Here is a 24,063-nt window from a genome sequence, read left to right on the forward strand (position 1 = left end):
GGGATCATATCCAATTCAAATTCAAAATTTTATTGCATTTCACGTTGTGTATTGCGTTGTGTAGAGCAACGTGGTCGAGCATAAAAAATCACTTTGGCCCAATTTTTTTTTAATGCATAATACTGATAATAATTACTACGTAAAACACTTGAAATTTTAAACTATGGTTGGTATTTTGAAATATTTGTGAAATTACAAATTACTTAAATTAAAACAGCCGAAACAGCAAAATGGCGTAAATATACGAATCTGGCAGACAACTTTATATTTGCGGCTTTTGCTGTTAAAACTCTTGGTCCCCCTGAAGTTATTTATTTTTATTTTTTTAAAAACAAGCTTGCCTGTATAACGGTGACCATATAGCTCTTTTCTCGGTCAACGTATTGGCACTGCCATACAACGAGGAAACGCAGCCATCCTTATGCCCTGCCCAATAGTAGGGACCTGAGTGATATTTATAATATGAATTTTAGGATCAGATTTTTAGTTATTTTTCATTCTTTCTATTTGTTAATTATTGTATATATATTGTATTGTATTGTAACTCTTTATTGTACATAAAACATATGAAAATTACAATTAACAAGAGAAAGAGATGTACATGTTGATGAAGGAAAAAGCGCAGCTTCTCGGATTATAAATTTATTTTGCACCTATTCTTTTTGTTTACAATTTGGCTTTCAATACTGACGTGTTCTATATCAAAATCATATATTTCATTAAAAAACTAATATTCTATCTAATTGGCTGCCAGTCAGCCAACAGTACAAAGGCGATATATTGTGTTAATAAAAAAATCACCTCTTTTTAAAATTAAATTTATGTATTCTGAAAAAATTGTATTCTGAAAAAATGTGTTATTATTTGAGTAATAAACCATTGCGCTGCCTTTGGAAGAGGAAGCCCGTTTTAGTTCATTTTATGTTTTATTTTTATTTTTATGTAAAAATTCATTGTTTAAATAAATATAAACGATGCACTGATTTCATATTTAGTGCCGAAATTTATAGCAGTTAATTGAGTACACCTGTATTTGTAACGCGTCCTAGAAAGCAGCACACCTCGCGTCTTATCAAATGACACCGTTTGATAGGCGTCTTTGGTACCTTATCTATCGTGTCGAAATTCTTCCACGTATTACATACATCCTAGTACGCCGTTCAGTTTGGTTAGTTACAATGATAAGTTCAAAATTTTGAAGGCGCCTACATTGGGTTCTGATACCTACCTACCTATACATAAGCACGATTTGATACTATCGTGACTCGAATCACCTTAGTTGTAATATCGATATCATTTATCATTGAAGGTGAACAGATAAGCAATAATGGTGTATTACATTTGATCCGCAGGATCCACTGTTCCAAAAGTTTTCTTTCCTTAATGCATTTAGATAATTAACAGAATTGTAAAAATAGGAAACAATTATCTGTTGACTGCGAGATAGAGCATTATAAACGTGTATCTCCAATGTAAACATTGCACTAGTCATTGTGATGGAGTCGTCGTGAGCAGATAGCGGGCTCTCGCTGCTGGCCCCGCACGGCCCGGGCGCGGCGTTCCCGGCGCCGGGGTCCGCGCCGGAGCCCAAGCCGGTGGCGGCGCCGGCCGCGCTGCCGGCGCCGTTCGATAGATAAGGATTAGCCATTGCTGCGGGGCTTATCGTCGATACCTACCTTACTTATTGGTGGAGTGAAGTGTTTGCGCGACTGATACGGCCAGCGAGGACCAATCGATTCCCTGGATTCATCGAATCTTATCATGATTATGGTGAACATTCGTACCTCGTGTCAATTCCCCGATATCGTATCAAAGATATCGTAAAAGTATAAATATGGGCCCATCGATCGATCAGGCCTCTGTCCAAGTGTAACGATGACGGTTTGTGGCAGCTGGTCGTGTGTAGTGTGCGATGCTGGGGACTCCTGTCACGTCCTGGTAAAGGTGCTTCCTCTTAAAAAGTGTCGTTTCATTTCAGTTTATTTAGTTTTCTCCTGTGAACTAGTTAGTCATTAAATACTTCAATTTAACATCATAAAAACTTCCGCCCTCGTGGCACCATTTTAAATTAGTGGTAGCATTATTGCTTCATTAGAAATGCTTAAGTACTAATATGTATTATAAAAAGAACAGATTATCAAATTAATTAGCTAGCGAATTAGTGTCAATGTAAAATAAAACGACGATGATTACGTAACGACATATGGTGGTCCAATGGCACATGTGTTTGCTCTTTCCGCGCTGCTCGTCGCGCTCTCGAAATAATAGCGTTTCATCCTTTTAATATTTCAATTTATAAAAAGCGAATACATTCATTATAGAACTACGCAGGACCGCTGACGTGACAGGAAAAAATAGGTGTTCTTATCAGAGAACGTTAGCCGCACCTTTTCGAGCGGTGATAGCGGGCGCGCGCTTCGCAACGAGCACGCTCACTCCGGGTGTCACATTAGGCTCACGCGCAGCACCATCGAAGCTGTCTAACAATTGAACTTGTTTACAGGAACTGGAGCAGCGCGCCGCCAGGTTCACGTCTGAGTTGGACAGGGGATCTTGACAGTTTATCTGGTAATGCTGCCAGATCTATCTTTCCAGCTCACGCGTGGAGCTGCCTCACACCAGTCAAAGCTTATAATGTTCATCGCGACGCAAGAAGTACAACCGCCGAATCCGACAAAAAGAAAGAAGATGAAAGCGTAATGGATTAAGTGGAGGTGTGATCTCTTCACTTTTTTTGGTTAAAGTGAGATTCAACTCCTCCAACTTAACCCTGACTCGCATTTTCGACACAGACGAGGAGAATGAAGATCAGCTTATTTTATTTTACCACTTACATGAGATTTTATTCTATACCTATTATGTTATTGATTTTATCTAAAAAAAAAGTAACCGACTTAAAAATAAAAAATAAATAGCTTTCGATAAATGTTTTATTTCTGAAGGATAATCAGTACACGAGTTATGCGTATTAAGTGTAGGTACATTACAAAATATATTAACATAAGTGCTTATACGTTGCAATTAATTAATGATTACAATGATAAATAAAGACGCTCTACATGTTCAATTATTTCCTAAACTCAATTATTTCACTAGCCGAGCAGTGGCCAATAAGTTAAACTTTGGCGCTAGTGGACGCGCATGGGTATTAAGAGAGACCCAACGCCCTGTACACTAGTCCGAAGTACATCACAAATCACTAGAAAAAAAATCACAACACCCAAAACAAAAAATGGGCAAAAAAACGTTGGTAACACCGGTGCGCTAAAAAAGCTTGCAAACTTCACGCACCTAACCTGCGCTGGACATCGACTCGTCCGTATTCTCTAAACTCAGGGAAAATGTATATTGATTTTTCAAAGAAAAGTCAACCGATGTAACAAAACACCGTTCGCGGAGTGTTTATACGCGTTTAGAAGCGTCGCGGTCGATGTGCTGTGTCGTCGAGATGGTGCGACAGTGTTTCTCTGCGCGTTCCCAGTGAGATCGGAGAGTGTTGCGTCGCGCGGCCGACGGCCCGACGGCCCGGAGCCCGGCCGCGGCCAGGGCCTGGGCGCGCCATGGACGCCGGCGCTGCAGACCCGCTACGAGCGGCCAGGCCGTGAGTATCCGCGCCGCGGCCCGAGTGCCGAGGCACCCGAGCCACACCGCCGCACCGCGGATTATTTCGGTCACCGCGAGCCCATCCGAGGTTGCGAAACGTCCCGTCCGCCGTGCGCGGTCCGCGCTCGCCTCTCGGCTCTCGCCGCAGCGAGCGGCAGAGTCGCGGGGCTACATTCTCTCGGCCGGAGTGCGTCGTCACGGCCTCCGTCGCGTTGCGCCATTCGGAACGCTCGCGTCGGTCCTCCGTCCTCGGCCGCGGGCGCCGCGAGGACCCGGAGCCGCCGCGATAGCGATCGGCGCGGCGGCCGAGCGTGACCGCGCGCGCTCATGCCCGGCGCCCGACATGAATGAGCGGGCGGCGGCGGCGGCCCGGGCTCGGGTAAACATCGTAAATCAGAGCTGTGTTTACAGTTTTTGCTCGCGCCGTCTTTGTCCGGCGCGAGCAGCGCCGCGCGGCGCGCTAGTGCCCGAGCCCGAGCTCGCCGTGCGCCCGTGTCGCTCGCGGCACGTCCCAGTGAATTATGGCTAGATGCATATACGCCGTGCACTACACTACACCACACATACCTACACTGCACGCATAGCTATAGCTGTGTGCAGCGAAGGCTGTACCTACCTACTCAAACAAAGCATTTCGCCCACAAATCCATAGTGCGGGGCTCCCGCGCTGGACTCGCGCTCCTCGTCCCGCCGCGGGCCCGCTCCCAACTCGGCTCCCGCCGCTCCCGGTGATGTCACGCGATATTACAGAGTTTTGCAAACATCTGTGACTGTCAATTGTTAATTTTAGTTTGCATTTTGAGGTTAGGTTGTGATTAGTGCCTTAAATGCGATTCCGCTCGGTCGCGGAGCCGTGAAGCAGGCCCGGGCCGCGTAGGGAGCGCCCGGAGCGCCCGCAGGCCGCCACTCGGGCGCGAGCGCGTGGCGCCGAGCAGTGTTGTGCATAGTGTTGTGTCCAGTGATGCCAGTGCTAACATAGTGCAGTGCGCCGTGAGTTCCCGTACGGAATACCACAAAGGATCTGTGTGGAGACATTGGCAGCCCATGTAAGGAGGTGCGGCCTCATGCTCAGGTGAAGTTGCGCTATGTTCCCCAGCGAAGCAGACAGTTGTATTATCTGTGGTCGCTTCCTCTAAATAACAAGGCTGGTTGTTGATCAAGTACTAACCCAAACAAAACTAAAACCTTGAAAACAATCTGGTAACAGGTTAAATTATAAAAGTTCCATCCTTTCTCTTCTCGCATTGATAGAAAGCCATACAAATTGTGTTACATGTTTGTGTCCTCGGACTGCAAATTTGTATGGAAAGTTGTATTAATATAAAAAGCAAAGCCAAAGAGTAGCTTGACTGCCTATCAATGGCAATAATTATGTAGCCGGGGTACAAGTTACAAGGAAAACTCAATTTGACCTAGCTTTGTTCTTAAATATAAATAACCTGCACCTTTGTGCTAGTGTCCTTTGCTCTTTGCCTACTTCCTAGTAAATGAGGTTATTGTGGCAGAAATAAAAGCAATTAGGACAATAAAGTTCAATGGCTGAAGTGGAAGATTGAGGTGCATGTTTACAAATAAGCAATGTCATTGCCAAGTCACTAATACATTGATATAAATGGCCCCATTGGGTCTGTAATTGGTATGGTAGAGCTATTGTGCTCATGGCTTGCTCTGCTGTCGCTTTCATTTGGCAGCTCAGTGGTTGACTGTTTGAAAGTGATAGCATAGCAATCAGTAGTGCTTTGTGTTTGTTATGTCACACCATAACAAATGAGCTTCTTTCTATTATTCAATAGATAACACATAATGCAACTCTACTATTATGTTGTTATTATTTTATTTTTAAACAATTTGACATGACTTTGCATATTTTGCAATAGAACAGCAATGCTTGGTTATTATGAAACTTTTCTTTCCAACTTTATCTTCAAATTCAGACTTCAGTAAGCACAGAAAGTCCTATTAGATCAGCATATTAAAAAAAACTTGCTTGTAACAATAATTCTGGACATGCACATCATTGCATTGCATATTATAATATAGCAGATTTAATAACAGTTTGTAAGCCATAGTGGCATAGTGGTTTGACCTATCGCCTCTGAAGCAGAGGATCGTGGGTTTCAAACCCCGACTTGCACCTCCAAGTTTTTCGAAATTCATGTGCGGAATTACATTTGAAATTGACCACGAGTTTTACAATGAAGGAAAACATTGTGAGGAAACCTGCACAAACCTGCGAAGTAATTCAATGGTGTGTGTGGAGTTTCCAATCTGCACTGGGTATCTTATATGATTTAAAGATGAATTTCTACATGAACCTGTGCCTACTAATACCTAGTAACAACAACAAAAGAACAAAAACTTTATCTATTGGATTAAATGTGGACCCTGCTTGATAGCCTCCTTATTGAAAAAAGTAAAATAATCTTTATTGCCAAAAAACCTAGCTCAATACAACTAACAAAAAAAAAAACAACATACAATAAAATTTGGAATAAAAAGTAAAAACTAAAATAAACAAACAAATAAGTAAAGCTAATAACACTGATAACGTTAACTATATTAAACTTACTGCTAGGTTAGGGCAATGGGTCCCAATCTCAGCGTATGCTAGGCATGCCCAGCGCTGGTTTTCAGATTGGTCCCTAGAAGAGCGATGGTCGCTACCCAAAATTATGTACTGTCTTATGTATTGGCTTATTTAGGTTTAAAACTATTACTACAAACTCATGCAATCTAGATCCATAGCACAGAATAAGTAATAGTACAGGTATCCATAGGCATTGTAAAAGCATGGAACATCATTATTACTGCAATTACATGAGTGTATTGTTTTCAGTCTGGTAGTTTGATATTTTCATTAGAATCAAACAGGATATTTGGGTGAAAGCTGATTTATAATGTTTAAGTAGTTTACTGGGAGAGTGTTGTGGCTTGGGTTGTACAAGGCCACTGTTGCACAACTGCAGTGTAGGCATAGGATGCAGTTCTAGCACAGCATGCATTTTCTGATAAGTAACAAAGCACCTGTTAGGCAAAAGTAACAGTGCAATAGATAGTTGTCCTAGCAGGTAAGTTATAAATTGCAGGTTGTTTTCCTATTAGACAGCAGAAACCCATTTTTCTAAACAGGGAGTCCCTAACAATAACAATATTTAAATAAAGTAATCATAAGGTGCAGCGGCTAAGCTGTTTGCATTATGTTATTTTTATTTAATAAGCAGTTTGTTAGACATGGCTATTGGCTACATTCAGTAAGAAAATATTAAATAACTAAAACACTTAAATTACATTACATGTTTAGTTATAATAATAATAATAAAATAATAATAAATATCATGGGACACTTGACACCAATTCACCTAGTCCCAAACTAAGCAAAGCTTGTACTATGGATACTAGGCAATGGATAAACATACTTATATAGATAAATACATACTTAAATACATATTAAACATCCAAGACCCGAGAACAAACATTTGTGTTATTCACACAAATATCATTTGCATTTAGCACATATTCTTGAACTCTCTTAACATATTTTAATGAACTCAACCCAAGCTAAACACAATGCGACTTACCTAAGTCCTAAAGAATACCTATTCTTTGTCAGAAAACATTTTGATGTCAAACCAATTTTTATCAAAACAATAATATTTAGTAATATTTACCAAACAGTTTTACATGTGCAATCTACTACTATCAGTTTGCTTATTTTGATTATTATGTAATTCAGTATTTGTAATAGAATGTTTTCAAATATTTTTCATACTTTTTATATCATTTTATTTTGTGACTTTTCTACATATCAAATTTAGCAATTCATCTGGTCAAATTATTATGAAGTACTAACTGGGTGAAAATGAAAAGAAACATACTTTAAAAAAAATCTTATAATAATATTGAATCACATTTAAAAATATGTGCACTGATTAAAATTTCTTCCTGTTTATGTAACTTTATTTAAAAAAAGGTTTACAAATTGCCATTGTACTAATGTTGCTTCTGCTTAAGATGCTGTTAAAAGCCTATCTCATGAGGTTAAACAGTAATGAGTATTTCCACTTGAATATTCCTCACAAGAGGCATGTACACATGTAGACAAACATCGGCCCTGGCTGCACTGGGTGTGCAAACATACAAACAATGTGCAATCTCGTGCTTACTTAGGCCAATACCCATGCTATAGCCTATAGTCAGCATCAAATTCTAAGGACATGCTCAAAAATGAGTTTGCAAAGAACTACATAATTCTCTGTTTCAAACTTTGTGATATTCACTCCTGATAACAAGCACCACTTAATCATTACGATGTGAATGACTGGTGCAAGTGACTGAAACAGGTAATTTAAAGTAGAGATTAAAACCCCCCCTAGTAATAGATAATACTACCTCTAAAAGCTATCTCATCCTGAACAGATACATCGCACTGCAGGGCACAGCTTAGCCTAGGGCTCAGGCCGTAGTCCCACGCTGGCACAGTGCGCATTGGGAACTTCACACACACTATTGAATTTCTTCACAAGTGTGTGCAGGTTTCCTAAATAATTATAATTTAATCTTGAAATTATATGACCATGATCATGGTCATGACAAATGTGTAATTTGGACATGTTTTGCATTTAAGTGGCAGTTTTGTTTCCATATAAGTTTGTAGGTATAGGATAGGAATGCAACAAATTTTGACATAAATGTAGATATGTGCTAACTCCGTAACTCCTCCCACAAGGTCCGAATGGAATTATAAGCTACAATGTTCCTTGTGGTGAACTAAAAGAATTCCTTTGCACACCCGCTAAGTTTATGCAAGATATGCGTGTTCATGCAGTTCTTCCACCTCCACACTGTAAGAACACACACAAATCACACAAACCCATCTATCACCATCACCACCACACTACACTGACGCGTTTTGAACTTAACCAGAGCTCAGAGCTTGGTGTGGTATATGACACAAAGCAATATTCTTGCAGCTGCATGCAATATCCCATTGAGTCCATACATGCTTTGTTAGTTTGATGTGATCTATTCTTCAAAAAATACCAGAAAAATTCTTGTCCTCTCAGTTTGTATTTTACTGTTTTGGGCAGAATCTTGGCATAGTCCTGTTACCCTGGCCTTACACATATGCACACACACATTGGTAGTTAAATTTAATATGAAAGTTTCCCTTGTGACATGAAGATTAACCATAAAATTGCATCGGTATTTTTTGTGTCACAACGGAATATTTTCCAGTTTACTGCCATTTATATTTTGATTTTGGTTTTGGTTTTGATTTTGGTTAGTTTCCCAGTGAAAGTTCTGAGGTTGATCCAACCACACTTTATTTTACCTAGAGAACTATGAAGGAATCATGGCGCCTGTATTGCTCACTGACTCAAGAACAGCTGCATTCAAATGAAGACTGATAAATTGTTTTAATTATGAGCAAGAATAATTCAAGAATTAGATCCAGACCAGAATTACTCACAGGATGTCCTAGAAACTGATTCTAAGTCAAAGAGGGATGTGATATGTAATAGTAACCAATTTTGAACCTGAAACTACCTTGAGACTCACTCATATTAAATGATTTTCTAATGGATAACATGAACAGGGAATATGTAGAGCTAAACTCGATTTAACACGTGAGTTATCCGTTACATACAATATCATTTAATAACAGTAACCAGATATATTGAAAACTTCATAGTTTTTCATAGTACCTAGGTTCTACAGAAATGTTTCATGGTGGCTGATGTGATCTGTTGTCCAATAAACTCCGATAATACATTAGGACAGGGTTTCTCAAACTTATGGCTCCACATACCCCTGTTAAATATTCTAGACGACAGCGAACCCCTACCTAGACCCCCCCCCCCCAAAGAAAGTAATAAAACTGGCTGTTGGAGAAACTAAGTTTTTTTATTTTAGTCATCAAGATAATATGATGTATATTATTTATTTCAATAAAAGGTAACAGATATAGGTAAGAATCGTCTTGCCAACGAAAATACAAACTGAAACAAACAACATCAAATAACCTCCAAATAACAAACAAATAAGTAACAAAATTTGGAGTTGAAACAAAAAATACAAAAAGACTCCAAAAACCAATCTTAATCATCTTGCCAGTCTTGCAGCCATCATCACGTAAACCTTGTTGCGAACCCCCTACCGTCGAATAGCGAACCCCTAAGGGGTTCGCGTACCCCACTTTGAGAAACCCTGCATAAGGATATAGATAGGTGCATTATGCTATACAGTTTTTCCATGATGAAGGAAATAAAAATCATACATACTAGAAAAATAATAAGAGCTAGAGATAATAATCTGGTAAAATATTTATTTATATAAATATTTTTTTTTGACAGTGGCAATTTAGACGTTGGTTGAAGCGAGTGGCGGCTGCGCAGCCGTGACCCGCCGGTCTAATCACTCCATTCTTGCAATGTCACGCATATGTTAAACTTGGCATAATGTCAAATTATTATTTACATTTTAATGCCTGGTTATTTGAAGGAATCAACCAAGTTGTGGTTCAACTTTAAACGGTAAAGTCTTATTTTTTGACTAGATAAAAATATATAAAAAAATTAACAGCATTTTGTTGCCGTGTCTGTCATAAGAGTCACGACCCTTTTTTAAGAAGCGCCTGGAGGTCCCATATCATCAACCTTGAGGTATCATACCTATGTCGTCTACCTCCCTAAAGTTGATAATCGTTTGCATGTCATAAAGCAATAATGCCAATAGACGTGTCTGTCAACTTGAAAGTTCGACTATATAGCGTGCACAAGCTTTGCCATGCTTGTCATCGCTGACGTCACGTAAAAAATGTAGGCAACAGAACTAAAAGAAAAACTAAACTAAGCACCAATCAAAATTAATGAATAAAACTAAAAAAATATAATTATATTATATAGTAATTCATGAAAAATAGAAGGTGCATAGTAAGTGAACAATTGTTTCCACTGTTGTTTTTCAATTTCCTCGCAATCGAAGTGAAAAGCAGAGTGTAAAACGTGAGCATTAAATCCATTTTCCCCTCGAAGTGTCTATCCACCCTCGCCGTACCGGCTCAGCTATAAGAATGCCTCGGGTAAAATGGCTTGTTTTATCGCTCTTGTTGTATAATCTACTATTGTAATTATTATTACTTAAATAGGGTGCGGCTCAACTGAGGCGGTGACGAGCGGAGCGGAGAGGAGACGTAGGGATCGACCAATCATAAGTTGAATCCGCATCCCGTCTCCGCTCCGCCTCATTATCATCAACTTGTCAACATTTAACCCTAAGCGCGACAGAATGTTGCTGTAATGTTTAGCATACATATGTATGAATGCCTAAATACGTGCCGTACACGAATATGCTAACTAATATCTGTGCTACGAGTTTATCTGTATGATTTGATTTTACACGCTGTTCCTTGTAGAGAAGACTTACGACATTTATTGCCGAAAGGTTCCACTGTGTGTGTTAAATGCTTGTAGTCGACTAGAGAGTTGCTTAGATGCCGTAGATGGCGCTTAGATCAGAGCTTTCTCACTTTGTTCAAGATCCCCCAGCTGTTCATTAACAGAATCTGCGAATCCGTAAAGAAATACTACCTGACTTCTTATTTTCATATAAAGAAATATAATTTTAAATTTTGGTTTTGTCTGCGGACCCCCGGAGACGTGGACCCCAGGTTAAGAAACACTTACTCAGACCAAAGTAAAGTAGATTGTGCTTGTGCAGCTTGAACCAACGGGGGAGGGGCGAGGAATTCCGAACCTGCATTGCACGTTGTCGTCTCCGAGCAGCGCTTCGTACAACCGGACCCCGCCTCCCTGTCTGCGTCTGTTCCTTTGCACGTTACAATCTGGTCGCCTTTTAAACCAGGGCAAATGAGCATTAGCATATTTGTACGATATGATTCCATATCGAGTCTTATCCCTAAAATAATAATGGAATACCTTTATCGATTTTTGCCTCTCTTTTTAAAAACAACGTCATTTCAAGCTCTAAGCTCAGGAGTCCTTGGCAGTATTGTAGTGGTCGTTAACCTACAGTGACCGGTTGCCATATCAAACAAAAAAAAATGCATAGGTTAATTTTTTTGCGCATTTTATACGACTATAATATCTATTATCTTCCCGTTGCCGCGGCCATGAAAGGACTTATATTTAAGATGGTTTTGTTTGAAGAGAACGACACAATCACAATGCTGGAAAGTTGTTGATCAAACAGATATAAGGTGCGATTTCTTAGTGACTTATCATTGCTTTGTGGTGGCTTTAAATATAAGATTGTACAATGAGTGCATGAAACGTGCCATTTTACCCGAAAAGTTTATATCCCTCCGAGCCTTAGACGAGGGTTGGTAATTAAGTCAGGCTAACATGGGTTTTATGAACAAGTTACATCCTGCTTTTCACTTTGATGGCGAGGAAATGAAACACCAACAGTCCAAATAAATGTTCGTTTAGTAGTTTTTATTTTTCACGCCTTGCTATTTGCTTAAAGTTGTGTTTATTAATATACTTAAACTGTTGACTTGGTCTTAGAAAAAGATTTCACTTTGTGCACTAGAGCATAAAAATAATTTAAGTCGCCTACATCCAGTATAAATAAGAGCATGAGAAGTGAAATGGTTTTTTGCGTACTTATGTAAAGATTAATTAAACATACAGGCAATATAAGTTAAACGCAGGCAATATATAAACATATAACAGGTTAGGTACAGTCAAGTGCAAAGATATGGACACGGCCAAAGTTACAATAATATGTATACACGATTTTATGCACCCAACATTAAGGTCGTGTATATATATTTTTGTAGCTTTGGCCGTGTCGATATCTTTGCACTTGACTGTACACATAATTACTAAACGAGCCTTGCATTTCTTAGAATAGGTTGTACAAAGTAACGATAGCCAATGTCAATCAAACCAGTACTCAAATCTCCAATACCAGAAGACAGTGGCTATAGTATAATAGACTATAGGTAGTTATACTAGTCACTAGACTTTTCTCGCGGCTTCGCACGTGTTACCCATTACATCCAAAAGTTGAATAAATTCCATAATTATACAGAATTCCAGTGGGAATTCCTAGAACTGTCATAGTAGTGGTTTTCACTGATGTTGCATCGAAAACACCAGCATCTAATTTTGTCTCTAATCCTAGTGCTTGAAATTTCAAGATTTTATCCCGATCCCGAGGGAATGTCGGGATAAAAAGTACCCTTGTTTTATTCCAGATTTCCAGTTATCAACCAAATTTCCTGCAAATTCGATCAGCCGTTTCAGCGCAAAGGAGTAACAAATACACGCAGGCGCGCGCAAACTTTCGTATTCATAATATTAGTAGGATTATACTCGAGTCTTTTCTATCATTCCACCAGTCAATTCGACAGTCCTCCAACCAGGGATGTCATGACTGAAAAGATGTCATAAAGTGTCTAAGCATTAACCTCTGCTGGGCGTTGATCCTGCCTGCCGCAAGTAGGGCGCAGCCGCGCGTTATCACGGGATATCTGCGTTATCTGCAGAAGTGGGTCGTTGCACTGCTCGCTCCTCTTGCAGCGAACACTTGCGACACTCCCGCGCACCTATACTCGCATACCTACGTTATGCTTGCTATAATTAGTTGTACGCTGGAAGCAGCTCTAAAGTGCAACGTGCAACGTCTATTCGTGCTGTTTCCGAAATGCGCGCAATGTTTTGAATATCTGGTAGGAATGAACTAAAAGAATTTCCTTGCTCACCCGCGACCTTACGATAGCTAAGCTTAAGCAAAATATGCGTGTTCATGCAGTTCGTCCACCTCCACACTGTAAGAACACACAAATCACAAACCCATCTATCACCGCCACCACACCACACTGACGCGTTTCGAGCTCAACCAGAGCTCATCTTCAGAGTAACACAACCGTACACCATGCTACCAGTTGATAGACTCTAACAACTGACAACTAACAACGAAGACGAACGGAGTCTAACAACTGTTCTGACAGTGGTCTTACAGTGTGGAAGTGGAGGAACGTTACTGCATGAACACGCATATTTTGCATAAGCTTAGCTATCGTAAGGTCGCGGGTGAGCAAGGAAATTCTTTTAGTTAATTGATCCATATGGACCTCCGCAAAGTAACGCCTGATTCAATAAATTATCTGATAGGACTCTTTTTTTCTAGATAAAAAAAAAGATAAAAATATTTATTTGTTAAAACACGAGCCGGTAGGTTCTGTCAGATATTTTACCATGCGCCCCGCTGTGGCAGATATTATTGCAGGTGACCTGTATCTACCTAGGTACTATCTAAAACTATGAAATGTACAGTCGAACCATTTGATTCCTAACCCACCATGGAACGTTATCACATTAAGTGTCATAAAAAAATCCCTAGTCAAGCAATGCGATGTCACTACGACTTTTTGTACGAAAAGGTTCCAACAGTGGGTCACGATTCAGTTGGTTCGGGTGTACCTAAATCAGCGACCCTTTGTGCATTTACTGCGTGGAAAAGTATTTTTGGAAACTATGTAGATTATTTGCACCCGATATGAACTTTAGTCTCTGGCACGAGTTTCCGTAATTAAATAGAGATAGGTACTCGTTGCACACAGGTGGTTGATGCGGTTAAGAAGCGTAGAGTGAATATTAGGTTAGAGCGGTCGTGGGTTCAGTTTCGTTCTTGCGGGTTTTTTCTTATTGGTTGATCTGTGCCATTGTGAGAACTAGAGACATGCTGTCGACATTTGCTAGGAGATATTTATACTGGAGCGGTGAAAGACGTCACAAATGTGTGAAAACATTTTACTAAATTTCCATAGATATTCCTTAAAATTACATTGCACTACGAACGTAGCTGTTCCATTAAAATCGGTTCAGCCGTTTTTAAGATATTGAACTTTGAGATGTCGGTGGTTTTTTAACTTTTCTAATTGGTAATAATGCTTTTTTCCGAAGACGCTGGGACTACAGTCACCAGCACCAATATCTGGCACAAAGAAATAGAAAATCAAATACATTTAGGAATCAAAGCGTGCATAAATATCTGATACGAGTCTTTCCAGGGCCAGTAGGACGAGTCAGATATTTTTGCACGCTCCGCTTTTGCTGGTGATACAAAGCGACATATCAAAGAGCCTTTTGCGGCGTGCAGAATAATGTTTTGATTTTGACAACGTGAGGTTGAGCAGGGCCGCACGGCATGCTCGGTCCCGTGCCGCGGGCCCCGGCCGGCGCGACACGACACGTCCCGGCTGCCGGATCGATCGTCCTCGCTCAGCTAGGTATTTCACCCCGCTTGCCAGCCAGCCCTGCTTTTCATGTGTGGAAAAGGCCAACCGTACACAGAAAAGTAATAAATATAACCTACATCAATAATATAAATACATCCTGTTAAATCAATCAAATTATTTATTGCAAGTCACATTACGGTACAATTACAAAGGTCTTAAAAACTAAACTAAGGTATATTTGACGCCCTGCAAGGGCACATCATAATAAAAATAATGAGAGATGTCTTATTGATGTTACTACTGTTAAATTATAATCATTATAAGTCGGAGGTTGTTAGTGGAACTCTATTGAGGTATAAATATGTATTATAATTGCGAAAGTTCTCGTGTGTGTAGTAGATATGGATGGATGTTACCTATAGATACGGATTTGGATGGCATTTGGTCTAAGTAGATATAGTTTAATTCTTTTGAACTGAGCTCATCCTTTTACCTGCATTCACAATGGCACGTATCTATTCAATGAGGCCTAAAAGACATGTCAAATATCGCTAAACTTCACTAAGTATGTAAATATAACAAGTAACCAATTAATATTTCCTGAACTATACAATAGCAAGTAGTTCCATTGCAATACGAATCAGGTGGTATTCGTAGCAGAACGTTCTCATTGACAAAATGCCCGCAATGTATTAACTTAAGTCATCTAGATAAACGACCGCAACTTAAATGGTCACGGGAGCAAACCGTCCCAATGAAAATTGTATTCTACACAACAAACTAAGCTGTTACTCATTCATTAACTACCCGGCCATATTTCATCTTTAAAGTATTATTGAGATTTTGAAGGTGAGTGGTGAGTGGAGTGGCTATAAAGTATCTGACTACCACACAATAAGAGTGAGGGGCGTTTTGTTTGTGTATTTTTTTTGCTGCCGATTTACCTTAAATACGTTTCTATTTGTGGACGACTTGCTCCTCGGCCTTTTTTTACTCTAGTCATTTTCATTAATTGGAGAAGTAAACGCTCAAAGGACATTTTGCTCTTAGGACCTCCAATTTGTTCTCTTGAATGTAAATTTGATTATGTTTGTATATTTCGATATTTTTTTGCAAAAGGGTTAAATAAACTCGAATAAAAGCCAACGAAACAGTATGATTTACCAGTTTTCGGATTTGTTGTTGGATGAGTGAAGAACGTTTGGTAAACTGCAACATATATTTTTATCCGATTTAAAAACTATTTGAATCTCTTAGTTGAACCAACTGGTAGTGCCTTCTCGCGATATTTTAACTCTTAGCAAAACCTCATTCGTTATGTAGGTCACAGACACGACCGATCTAACTCTAGAAGTCGATAAGTCAACCAATCAGATTGCTAACTACAGCATAACATAGTGAGCACCATATCGTTGTAAAGGACAAGTCCTATGATGTGCAAACCTTGAACGTTGCGTCGGTAAATGTGATAGATAAAGTTCTTAGTCGGTTTTCTGTATGTCATCGCCCGATCTACGAACAATCGTGCCACGACACACTACTTAAAATATTGTTCTGATCTGATATTCTGAAAATCATTACTCAAATTGACGCTTCGCTTGAACAAGCTGGGCAACTTTCAAGCCTGATGCGTTGATAATATTTTTTCACACCTCTCTTTCAGAAAAGTACCTTTTCACACCTCTCCTTCAGAAAAGTAACTTTTCTTCCCTGGCGAGAGGGAGCAAAGTGCAACTTCTGTTCTGTTCAAGGCTTTTCTAAGTGTTTTATTGCAAATGCCATTTTTGAAGTTGATAATTGTAAAGCCACGCCATTTTCTATTCTGGTTGTTCTTTAATAATATTTAGATTTTATTTTTTCTAATTTCTTCATGTTCGGTGTGAAAAGTTGTATGAGCGACACGGGAGCCAAATTATTTTCATCTTGGGCGTTAACACTTGAATCCCTCATTACGCTCAGGATTCTACTTAAGAATCCCTCGCTACGCTTAGGATTCTATTGTAGAATCCTTCGCTACATTCTGGATTCAATGTACGCCCTCACCGTAAATACACCATTTTGCTCCCTTGTGACACAAATAACTATCGCATCACGAAGCGGTGCGTTTTCACCTGAGATGTGCGAGGATGTGTTGCGAGGCATGTGATATTCATTCACGAACCAATAGAAGCGCTTCATTTACTTATCCTCGTACAGCACAGCTCTGGTGAAAACAGCTAGCGGAACAAGGATAGGTAACCGAAGGGTTTCTATTGGTTCATGAAGAACACATTCCTCGCAACACGTCCTCGCACATTTATCATTGGTGGCAACGCAGCCTGACTCTTTGTATAATCACGTATAATATAATGTTCCCTATTGAATTTGCATAGTGAGGACTGTCGATTGCGTAGTGTTCTGCTGTGTTACCACCTGTGCCCTGACACCGACACCATTCCGCTCAGCGGCAAAACTGCGCGAATACGGAGCCCTAATGTGCACGCCGTGTCACAAGTATTGGCCGGTCATGCTAGAATAATGAGATCGGGCGGTGTAGAGAATATTCGTGGTGACCTAGTGTCGACCACGATCAAACCGGCAGGTTTCTTTTCTCTATTCTATGCTAGTACCTACGTAGTCTCAGTATATACGTGGGTAGCCCACTCGCCAGAGCCAAGTAATAACATCTTGTTATTCGTATGGCCCGTCACTTAAGGGCTTTGTTAATGTGCGTAAGTTGTCGTCTTGACGTGATCGGCCATTGTGCGAACTCCCCCGTACCGACTTTCTGTTGTACAAGTATTTTAGGGTATTATGAAATGCCATAAAGATCGGTGACTTCATTAGCGTGATGAGATGACATTGATGCGCCAGTAGGCTGTCTGATTGATAATAATTATAACTCTAGATAATATAAAGTCGATTGTTTCCACCTAACCAGGCATTAACTTTTCAAACAACGCTTGGAAACGTCGAGTTAAGTGCTAAATTACCATAATTTCATTATTGACTATCACTCGCTTCTCGACACAATCCATCTCATTACATGCAAATGGGCGGTAAGATAGTTAACTTGCAATAAAATTAGATGGCTACGAGCAAATGGTATAATTTTCCAATAACCAATAAGCAACTTAATCGTTTAGGGGGTCAGTGTCCATCGAGCTAAGATTGTAATAATTATTTATAATAGATGGTATTAAAATTTATCGAAAACACATGGTGAATTTATTTCCTTGATACTTTATCAGTGTTTCTACCTAAGCTATTTAAGCTAGATAATATAATTATAGTACATTAACTAAATCTTTTTAATTAGTGTTGTGTAATTTATGATTTTTATACTTTGAGTTTGTGATTCGTGAGTAGACTTTTAGGTAATTAGAAAAACGATTCAATCTCCGTCCTTTCAACACCACTTCGTTACAGCAGCTTTTGCCAAATGGATGCAGAGTAGCGTAGAATATTATCAGGCGGTTCACTGACTAAATACACTAAAACTTATTCATGTAGCCTTTTTCTTCGGGTGGTTGAAACGGTAGAAATAAAAACTAAATAAGAATGATCAGAATCTGTACTCTGTTTACCAATATCCAATACTTAGTTCCAAGGGTTCCAATAGTAAAAACTTAATGATCTCTTCAGATCAGACCAGCAGAAACGTATCGCTTATGTAACGTCGAGCTGCATTTATAGCTTGAAGCTTAAACCCATAATGCCCTACCTTTCTAGATGAGTGGCTGCGCTCGGTCCGCTGCTACGCCATCTCATTTCGCAACAATTATTAGCATAAACTGGGCACTGTCTGTGTTAAGGTGCGACCAAACCGCTGCTTTAAAAACGGTGACGGCACGGAATCGCAGTGACGCACCGTATGCGCACCGTTTTTATCGCATGCTCTCCACACCGCTGCTTAAAATACGGAATCGCAGTGACGTGCCGTAAACGTCAGGACTTTACCGAACAAAAGTCTTGCCTTTTACGGCCTGTCTCTGCGATTCCCCACCGTTTGCGTATTTTAAGCAGCGTGTCGGACACACCCGAAATAGGGTTCCGTGTAGCCATTACGAAAAAATTAAGTAATATTTTTCTAAGTTTTTCTTAATTTATACGGAATCTTCCATAGTTTAGGTATATTTCATACCTTAGGCTGCTATTTACTCTTAAACTGCTAATAATTCTCAAGCAAACTTAACCGTTATAGTTTTCCTTGAGAGTTTGATATACTAAACTAGCATCCTGAATTTTTCCAAATTTCTCCACCCACCGGCTTAGATTTTGGAGGGGGGGAGCGCTCGATTTTAATGAAAAATTGCACTTTCAAGTTGCATATTTCGCAAACAACTCACTGAATCGAAAAATACTCCCCTGTTTTAAAAAGACCTATCTAACGACCCCACACTATAGGGTTGGATGTGAGAAGAAAATCACCCCACTTTACGTCTATGGGAGGTACCTACTAAAAAATTGTTTTTTAATTTTTTATTGTACCATTTGTCGACAATAGTTTTACATATATATCCGTGCAAAATTACAGATTTCTAGCATGATAGTCCCTGGGCAAAGCGCGACGGACGGACAGACAGACATACATGGCGAAACTATAAGGGTTCGGTTTTTGCCATTTTGGCTCCGGAACCCTAAAAACGGTGCGCGATTTCCGTGCCGTCACCGTTTTTTAAGCAGCGGTTTGGTCGCACCTTTACCTAAGCCGCGGCGGTTCGCCGGCGAGGCCGATCCGTCACCCTTGTCGTCTTGACTATTTCACGCAGCCTCCTTGACCGCTCCCTCGTGACTGCATCTTTCAAACCTTGGATTACACGACAACTTATGCCTCACACGACATGACTGTCTATGCAAATTTCAACCTAGAAAGTGGGATGAAGTTGTTATTACTTAATTGATTGATGAAACACTTTCGCGCAGCGATGGGCCGGGGGCATTGCGAATTGCTCAACTCATTAATGTTACGTGCTCTCAAGGCTAGGAGTTCCTTCGAGTGCGAGTAGGGGGGGGTTTAAGAAAATGCAGACAAAAACTACGGCACCCGTGAAATCACATAGACTCGAAAACACCTTTTTTTACATGACAGGGGGAAACTAGCAGGAGGGTCACCTGTTGGAAAGCAATCATCACCCCCCATGGACATCCATAATAAATGCTGAGTTACGGATGCGTTGCCGGCCCTTTGAGGAATGAGTAGGCTCTTTTTTGAAGATCCCCATGTTGTACATTACTAAAGTGGTGAAGAATTTATCGCAGAACTGGCTTTTACCCGCGGCTTCGTTCGCGTTAACCGTAAGATCTGGCAATCGTATTGAAATTCCGGGATGTTATTTTTTTATATGAAACTGAGTCGTGATTGACCCCATCTCACATGATAACTAACCTAAACAACAAAAAGTTGCAAAACCCTCACTCAAGTTCAATATCTCGAAAACGGCTGAACCGATTTTGATAAAACATGTCTAAGGACCATCGCTAGAAACCTGTTATCAAATAAAAAAAAACCGCATTAAAATCGGGCCACCCGTTTAAGAGCTACGGTGCCACAGACAGACAGACACACTCAGACATACAGACACATATACACGAATAGCGGTCAAACTTATAACACCTCTCTTTTTGCGTCTCGGGTTAAAAAGTGTAGATAAGGCTAAAGGTGTATCTCACTGGTTCTACAGGTCTTCATTTACCCACGTCGTACCGCGAACATCAGCGCCAAATTTCATGACCCTAGATTTGAGAAGTCACCAAAAGCAATTTTCATCCCACTTGCTTGTAAACAGTGTCGTAACATGCAGGCTACCTTGCTTGCAACCCCCCAAATAACCCTCGACCTTATTTGTTACTGCATGGTGTGGCTGCAGCACTTGGGGGGGCAAGAGCGCAGTCAGCGGTATCGGCAATTTTTGAAAAAAATATTAGTTATTTTTTTACAAATATACCTACAATTTTACTTCGACTCATTAAAGCCCTCAGTCTTCGATTTCGGGCTTCTAATAGACTCTCGTTCGTAATTCCTTATTTACCGCCGTTAAGACACAATGTACTATAATATCAACATTTTTTTTTACAAAATAATTATGTAACTGTCAGGATGACATTCGTATTTCAATTCAAATTTAGGAAAAGTGGCTCCATCAATTTTTTGATGATTCTGCCAGTGTCGAGGTTGACAGAGACACGGTGGGTAGGTGGACGACTTGTTTGATAATCAGCCAGTTTTCGGTGGGATAACTACCAGTTACTATCTGAAATGAGGATACGATACACTAGGTTAAACTAAACATAAATAATGAAATAATTAGATGATGAGATTTAACTTCCTATATGCTCTGTTTCATATTTCCCACCGGGTAAGGTGTTGGTAGAATAGGATCACAAGAAGTTGGGCTTTAGTGCGATAGTTGTGAGTACCTAGAGTCAACCTACAATAACTCTGCAATGAAGTGACAACAGTAGAAATCTAAAGTTTGTTTGTGGCAATACTGATTTATAGTCAAACAACAAGTTTTGAACTTCTGATTAGATTTTAAACAGGTCATCGTTTCATCCGCCAATACTATTACTTCTTATATTTCGTTTTCTATTTTTTTTACCGTTCACGGCAAAACTTACTAAAACTTACTGGACACTGGATATTTTAAAAAAAACAACGACACCAACTTTTAATTATTATTATTTTTATAGTTAGGCGTAATAGCATGGGGTCATACATTACTCGTCCCGTCCTAACTAATTCCACCAATCGTCGGTGATAGTTCGATACCGAGCCCACGTACATACCAAATCAAATAATATTTGTCATCAAATAAATAGTAATTGTTAGTTACGCTGTGTATTGAAATATCAATCACGCTATGGAAGTATGCATTGCATATTAGATTTCGCATAAGTATGATTTATTATACCTACTTACTTATCAGTTCTGTTCCTGAAAGAGTTGCTGCTTGTACTTAAAAGGGCACATTGACGGCCAACTTAATATTAAATTCGTCAAATATAGATGTGATCTAGTAATTAAAACTATTTTTATTTAACGCTTTTCCAGGCATAGTGCATATAGCGACAGCGACCATATAAATTTACACAAATATTCGACCTTGCTACATTTACAATATGGTAAAAACAATTGAAGTTGTTAAAAGTACCTACTATTCGTCTTAAAATTAATCCCCCATAGGTAAACAATATAAAACTATGATTCGTTTTGCAATAGCGCATCTAAATTAGCGGGACCTGGAAAAGGGTTAAATCAACGAAATTGTATCAAATTACAGGTGCTCAATACTTTTGGTCAAGGCTGTGTTATATAAATTCAGGTAAATACAAAAAAGCAATAAAACGTTAAATAGTTTCTGACATATTTATTATTCACTAAATGACACATCAGAGTCTAAAAATCCACTCCCTCATACACTTCTTCCTGTACCTGAATTCCTTCGGACTCTTCTCTCTTTCAACCTCTGCTCCCTACTCTCCCCACTGTCAGTGTCATCATCACTTTGCACATTATAACAAATGGTATCAGATCATCCAATAACCCATCTTGTTGCCTGTGTTCAGATTCTAATTTTTTTACATGTTCGGCACACTTATGCCAATCATCCGGACTAACAGATGCAAATGCTTGCTCTACTTTTGCCTCCATATCTCGAGCTGAACCTTTTACATTTACGCTGCCTACTTTTCGCTTTGCCATACTCCATATTAGTTCAATAGTATTCAAGTGGCAATGGTATGGGGGTAACCGCAATACTTCATGCCCATTTGCTTTTAACAGCTCATCAATATAATATATTGGGTCGGGTTTGTTGCGTTTAACCAAAGTTAAAAGTTCAGCCCTGGTGAATGTTTCTTCCCAAGGAAAGTTATTTGAGGTAAGCCAATCACGGATTGCTTGTTTCCTTGAACTGGTATTTGGTGCTTATTAATCTGAATTGTGTGGTAACTTGCGTTGTCCATAACTATAATGCTTGGTGTATCCAAATTAGGCAGCAGCTTATCTTGAACCCACTTTGAGAAATTGGCAGCATTCATGTCATCATGATAATCGGCTGACTTTGATTTGCTGCTAAATATTAAAAGGGCATTATTTACAAATCCTGATTCAGTGCCTGCATGTACAATTATGAACGTTTGCCTTTGATATATTAGTGACCATTTTAGAAGTTGACGGACCCTGCCAACTTTTTTTTGGTTTGTAGTTAACATGAATATAGGTCTCATCTAAATATACAATCGGTTTTCTTTCTCTGAAGGCATATTTCTATATTCTGTAATTTTTCTAATGTATTTGTGTCTTGCTGCAGCAATATCATTTTTTTCCATAATATGGTTCTCTCTAACATTTTTCTTGAAACAAAATCCCATGTCATGTAGAATTTTGCGTAGTGTTTCATGACCACCATCAAACTGAATAGATTGTCGCAACTCACTAAGCAGTTTTGCGATTGTGGGGACCTCATTTCTTACTAAGTAAATTCATTTATCAGGTTACGTATGGCAACCTTATCGAAGTCATCAATATTTCTTTTCGTGGCACGGCACTTGCGTTTCTTGCCAGGAGTTACCCATATGCCTGAATTTGTATTACCTTCGTGCTTGATTTGGCGAATTGTTCTTAAGCTAATACCTACAAATATAAGTTAATATGTTAAGTCTAGAAAATTTACTAATTTAGACCTTTAAAACAAGTTCAAACAACATCTTACCAGTCATTGAACTAATTTTTTGAATATATGTCGCCTCTGCGCTGACGTCCAATTTTGTCCATTTGTTTGAGTTTGTCAACAATTTTTTATTGTTGTCTGAACAGCTTCAGATAATTCCCCTTGAAAAAACGAATACAAGTTAATATATATCTTTACTTTATCATATTATTTCATGAAAATAAATAAAAAAAGCAGAAAATAGCTATAAAATATCAAGAATTTATTAGGGACTTACTCGTAGAGGTTAGAATTTTATGTAAGCATTGCTCTTTTTGCTCACGGACGGACTCCATTTCTTCTTTTACATTTTGGAAATGAGTAATCATCTTGAATATAAGTTCTCGAACTCCACTTTTAATTGTTTTAACCATTTCGAAAGAAGGATTCGCAAAAACCTCGAAAAAATACTCACGATCAATTAAAGAAATGTCTGAGTGACAACATGAAAAAAGTATTACCACAGCGTGATTTTTCTGGGTTGCCAATTAATATCTTATGCAGAGTTATCGTGGGACGATTCTACGGACTCGACGGCGAATGTTTATTAGAAGTGTT

The 24,063-nt window shown here is 39.3% G+C and overlaps 2 pseudogenes; one reads left to right on the top strand and one right to left on the bottom strand.

Moving 5' to 3' along the window:
• The first annotated feature begins 1,562 nt into the window (after nt 1-1,562).
• Nucleotides 1,563-24,063, top strand: part of LOC141438588 (uncharacterized) — a 96,760-nt pseudogene continuing 74,259 nt past the window's right edge.
• On the bottom strand, nt 22,254-22,958 carry LOC141438807 (uncharacterized; annotated as a pseudogene).

The sequence above is a fragment of the Choristoneura fumiferana genome, chromosome 19 (genome assembly GCF_025370935.1).
Source record: "Choristoneura fumiferana chromosome 19, NRCan_CFum_1, whole genome shotgun sequence".
Classification (NCBI taxonomy): domain Eukaryota; kingdom Metazoa; phylum Arthropoda; class Insecta; order Lepidoptera; family Tortricidae; genus Choristoneura; species Choristoneura fumiferana.